Source organism: Octopus bimaculoides, chromosome 11 (genome assembly GCF_001194135.2).
Source record: "Octopus bimaculoides isolate UCB-OBI-ISO-001 chromosome 11, ASM119413v2, whole genome shotgun sequence".
In the NCBI taxonomy this organism is placed as follows: domain Eukaryota; kingdom Metazoa; phylum Mollusca; class Cephalopoda; order Octopoda; family Octopodidae; genus Octopus; species Octopus bimaculoides.
This window is the reverse complement of record NC_068991.1, coordinates 3,061,359-3,065,867: the sequence shown is the minus strand read 5'-3', so window position 1 is coordinate 3,065,867 and position 4,509 is coordinate 3,061,359. Positions and strand designations below refer to the sequence as shown.

Genomic DNA, 4,509 nt, shown 5'->3' with positions numbered 1-4,509 from the left:
TATATATATATATATATATATATATATATATATATAGATAGATAGATAGATAGATAGATAGATAGATAGATAGATAGATAGATACGTGCACAGGAATCGTTTGTAAAAAAAAAATGTAGGACCTATAACAAAAATGGCTTGTCGTAGCCTTCGCGTGTGTGGGGCTTTCAATCAGGCGATGGTAATATTCGAACATGAGTTTGTAGTCATCATTATCATCACATATATATGTATGTATGTATGTATGTATGTATGCATGTATATATGTATGTATATATGTATGTATATATATATATGTATGTACATATGTATGTATATGTGTGTATATATGTGCATATGTATATATATGTATATATATATATATATATATATATGTGTGTGTGTGTGTATACACCACACACACACGTATATATATATGTGTGTGTGTGTGTGTATACACCGCACACACACACAGATGATCATTTCTTCGATATTGGTACACGACGTGATTCACTCACACAACATATAAAGAGACTAGGCTTGATGTCGTCTCCTCATACTGACACTCTGTAGATCAATACCGAAGGAACACCAACGCCATGTTACGTCGGTAAAGGCAAATACGAATAGACAGACAGTCAGCAGGCAGACGACTAGTTGCAGACGTTTTAATGAATCTAAACTATTGTGCCGTAGGTGTGAACTTCAACGACGTTACGTTGAAGTATTATTTTACCCGGTAACCCGACATCCCGATGAATTTTCGAGTATTTCACAATTAACGAACAGGTATTAACTCAAAACGTGAATAAAAAATAAACTTACGGGTGTTGTCGAAGTCTATCTAGAAAGGTACCTGTCTGTTCTACTGCTAACATCTGAAACTAACTCGCTTTATTTACACAAAAAGTGAAAGCGAAAGTATATTTAAATGCGCACGTCATTTTCTTAGGAATTTGGTTATTATTGGAATTCCTGGTATTTGGGGAGATGATTGGGAAGAGTGTTGTATAGAATTTAGAACTAATTTTGGTTAATGTTTATTTTAACACCTGGCCACCAAAAACAAACAAACAAAAAGTGTAATAGGTGTAAAAAAAAATGTGTATTAAACGAAGATGAGAACAAACAATTGCGCCAACGAACCAATTATAAAGAAATTTGTGGGGGAAAATTTGTTTCCGAGGGTTTGGGGAGAGGACTTTCGAAGAGAAAGGGATTCATAAATAATTTTTTTGCGTCAGTGTAATGGAAAAAAGTTTGAAAATGAAATTTTAAGATTCATTTATGTTTCGTTTAAGTAATAAAAAAAGGTTTGAAAAAAAGATCCCATGTATCATGGTGAGAGAACCAAATTCATAAATACGGTGTGGAACATGGTTTCACTAATTTTTGTGGGGGTACATTTTGGTAATCTCACCCCCATTAAAAAATTGGGTTATCCCTCCATCCCGTTTTACGAGAAATGTCGCTACTTTTCGTTATCTCCCTCAAGTAAAAAAGATTGTTTAACCTTCAATAAAAGAAAAACTGAAAAAAATTAAACATCTTATTGAATTTAATGTTTTTATAACAAATCATGTCATGTCTATTGAGGGGGCCAAATGTCAACAATGTGTTGAAGTATTGAATCAAAAGGACCTCTTTTAATCCAGTCTCTTGTAGTGACATGAACTCGATTTTTTAGTGGGGAGATAACCCAATTTTTTAATGGGGGTGAGATAACCAAGTACCCTTAACCATTCTAAGTTCAAATCTCGCCGTAGCCAGCTTTGTCTTTTATTTTTCGGGGTCAATAAAATAAAGTACCAGATATATACTAAGGTCAATATAATCGATTATCCCCCCCCCCTACTGTCTTTGTGTCGGAATTTTAAAAAAAGCATTCTTTAGTTACATCGCAACATTCTGAGTTCAAACCCCACCGAGGTTACCTTTCATTCTTCCGTGATCGATAAAAATAAAATATCAGTCAGATATTAGGGTCCAGGGATCGATACGATCGACTGAGACCTTGTGCTTGTGTTAGAAATCATTAGTGAGTTGTAACCTTTTACTTTCTGAGTTCAAATCTCACCTATTCCATTCTCCTAACGTTTCTTCCAGCTCGCCGCCTTTTAACATATTGCATGTCGGACAATGTTGTAGTAGTAGTAGTAGTAGCGTGTTGGTGTGTTTGTGTTTTAATTTACTCGACGTCGCTAGGTTGTAATATGCGTTACATTAATTTTAAATTTCCTGTAAAGAAATCTGGGCCATAAGACCTCAAAATTGAGCTGAGTGACAGAACAGTAAATAATGAGTAGGAGAATCGTATTTCAGTTTCATTTTCCCGAGTCTTTTAAAGAAATAAGCTGAGGGATTTTGTTGGTATTTATAGATTCGTGTGTGCTTCGAAATCCATTCCCATTCTCACAAAAGTTTATAAAATTCCTGTGACATCAACCAATTCATTGCACGTTTCAAACGCGCGCGCGTTCACACGTACCCATTCACCTTTTTGTTGTTGTTTTTTTTTCTGTCGGTCAAATGACCTGCGGCTATGCTGGTGCACCGTCTTGAAGAGTTTAAACGGTCAAATTAACATCAGTACTTATTTGTCGCTTTCTTATTGCCAAACAAATCAAGCTGTGAAGGATAAAACACACAAACAAAGAAGCACAAATGCACATACACACGCACGCAGTCATATCTTCATGTACGGATATATGCAGTAATCCCTCGACTAACGCAGGTGTTACGTTCCAAAAGCCCCCTGCGATAGGTGAAAATCCGCGAATTAGAAACAGTAATGTACTGTATATTTTTATAATTTACATATATTTATTTTATTATAAACGCAAAACAACACCACAGAGGAATCGACGTGAATTTAAATAATAAACCGCGATAGGTGAACCGCGATATAGCGAGGTATTACTGTACATGATGTCTAGAACCCGACTTAGAACGATGCCATTCAAAGCGTGATTTTTCTCTGAAACATGAGCAGAAACGATACTCTCTTTTCCGATGGTTTTTAACGTTATATTTCTTATCTAATATCTGAAGAACAGAAGCGTTCTCGTCTTGTCTTGGCGCCAGATTTCGAAAACTCTGAAGTCGAGTGTTTAACCTTGGCAATAGAAACTTTGTTTACAAACCCTCATTAACTGATCATCAAAATTTCTCTCAGCCGTAATGACAGTTCGACTACACCTCTTGGCGATAATAGTACAAACAGAAACAGGATCCCCAGAAAGAAAAAAATACTCACCAGGAGCATCAAAAGACTTGATAAAAGAATAAACCAATTAAAATACTCCCACATACAACATCTGCAGACCAACATGAAAACCTGCACTGAAAATCAAATATACTCTATATAACCGAACTTTCCAAAGTCACAAGACAGCAGTAAAAAGAAAATATTCGCCGATGACTCTAAGCTCCAGAAAATCATCAACGGAGAAGACCGAACTGGACTCCAGTCTGATGTATATGCTGTGAGTCAATGGGAAGACAGAACCAAAATGCAACTAAACGAGGGAAAATTTGAGCTGATGAATTTTGGAAGAAAGACCATGCTAAAGCAGTTATACTCTCTTCCTTCGCGGGAACCTCTCCCAGCATCTAATAATATCAGAGACCTAAGAGTAATTGTTGATAACAATCTCAGCAGGAGTGTCCGCATCCACAATAAGGTCGATATAACTCGTAGGATGAGCTCCTGGATCCTAAGAACCTTCCGGTCCAGAAAACAAGGCCCTGTCCTATTTAACATTGTCCCCAAAAGAGATCAAAGAGGAGAAGGATCTCATCACCTTTAAACGGAATCTGAACAGATTTCTTCAAGGAATATCAGATAAGCCACCTGTACCTGGATACAACTCACTCAACAAGAACTCCTTACTCGAATGGACCATGATGCCACAAAACTTGACTTAAAAAGGATTTAGATAATCCGATCAGGAGGTGCTATTAAGTTAGACATGGCCTGGACCAATCTTTGGTCGAAACGTATCTAAGTTTATATTCTTTTACTTGTTTCAGTCATTTGACTGCGGCCATGCTGGAGCACCGCCTTGAAGTGTTTTTTGTCGAACAAAGCTAGCCCAGGATTTAGCCTCGTACTTATTCTATCGGTCTCTTTTGCCGAACCGTTAACTTACGCGGACATAAACACACCAACACCGGTTGTCAAGCGGTGATGGAGAGACAAACACTCACATACACATATATAGGACGGGCTTCTTCCAGTCTCCGTCAGCCAAATCCACTCACGAGGCTATAATAGAAGACAAGGTGCCACGCAGTGGGACTGAACCTGGAAACGTCGTAGAGATGATCATCTGCAGGAATGCTTTCGATCCTATCTCCCCCATCAGGGATGACCTTGGGCTAAACAACAATAACGACCTCTTCAGTGTTTTTCCTGTTGTTGTTGTTGTTGTTGTTCTGGGTGCCGTTGCTGCTGCTGCTGATTATAATGAGGATGATAAGCCGTATTTGGTGCGCGTTTAGTAATGTAAATGGTGGTGGCGATGGCGG

The 4,509-nt window shown here is 37.7% G+C and overlaps 1 protein-coding gene across 1 annotated transcript in view; it reads right to left on the bottom strand.

Annotated features, from left to right (window-relative positions):
• Nucleotides 1-893, bottom strand: part of LOC106872107 (suppressor of cytokine signaling 2) — a 16,680-nt gene extending 15,787 nt beyond the window's left edge. The window contains exon 1 of the mRNA XM_052971441.1: nt 805-893. The gene's annotated coding sequence lies outside the window, so the exon portion shown is untranslated. The remainder of the gene's footprint in view (nt 1-804) is intronic.
• Nucleotides 894-4,509: the final 3,616 nt, after the last annotated feature.